Source organism: Passer montanus, unplaced genomic scaffold, assembly GCF_014805655.1.
Source record: "Passer montanus isolate IOZ18808 unplaced genomic scaffold, ASM1480565v1 scaffold1, whole genome shotgun sequence".
NCBI lineage: Eukaryota > Metazoa > Chordata > Aves > Passeriformes > Passeridae > Passer > Passer montanus.
In genome coordinates, this window is record NW_024356504.1 from 8,287,925 (window position 1) to 8,289,009 (window position 1,085).

Here is a 1,085-nt window from a genome sequence, read left to right on the forward strand (position 1 = left end):
CGCCCTCACGGGTCCGCCCGCCGCCGGGCTGCGACCTGCGGCCGCCGGGACAGCCGGCCCTGCTCCCGCGCAGCCGGCAGGGAGCGGCCCGGAGAGGGGGGAGGAAAGAAGTCACTCCCCTTCTAAAAGGTGGTGTCCCCCTCCGGCTTTCGTGAGCTCCTCAGTGCCCACACCTGAAGCCGGCTCCTGATCCCTCCCCTTGCTTCACCTTGACTTGGTTTCAATTGGAGGGGCAATACAAGCGTTTTAATTGAAATAAGCAGCTCAGGAGTATTTTATCGGCGCTCCAGAGCACTGCGTGTCCCGTCCCCCCGTCCCCCCGCCCCCAGCAACAAAGGCACAGTGGGTGAGTGAAAGGAAGGTGCAGTCCACATTTCAGGATTTTTCCTGGACCCTTCCTCCAGCCCGCTGTCATCTCCCATGAAACTGTGTGCTAAAGTCTCTCATTTCATGTGCGTGGAAAACGAGCTGGGCAGTACAGCCTGTGAGGAGGATTTGACACTTGGAAGGAACACAGCACATAGCATGAGAAAGGTGAGTCCCGTGTACAGCGAGACACGCCCACAGCCTTCTCTTGTGTTAGGGTGGCCTGCAAGGTGCAGGGCTTTTCATGACACTCGTGTAGACATGATTTTAAAACTGACGATGAAAGGAAGGAATGCAGAACAGCAGTTGTCCCTTCTTTACAAATTCTACATTATTTTCTATAAATTGTTCAGGTTCTAGATAGTATCTTCCAAGCAATCAGTTTATGACCATGAGCTTCCACTTACAGACGACACAAATTGCCTTGAGTACCTTGTGAGAAGGGTAGGAGGCCATACAAATCTCAGCAGGATGTTTGGGGTTCCATGCAGGTAATAGCAGAGTAAAACTCAAACTATGCCATCCTTCAGGCTCATAACTCCTCCCTGCTCTACGGTGTGGGGACAAATGATTAATTCAAATGGTGATCATATGCCAGTGCCCTTCAGATTTCTCCATGGGCTATGTTCTCTACCCTCTGTTGTAATTTCTTTGGTGTACCAAGGAATTTTTTTTAATACATGTGCTACTTCATATTTCACATCTGCCTTTTAGTTGGT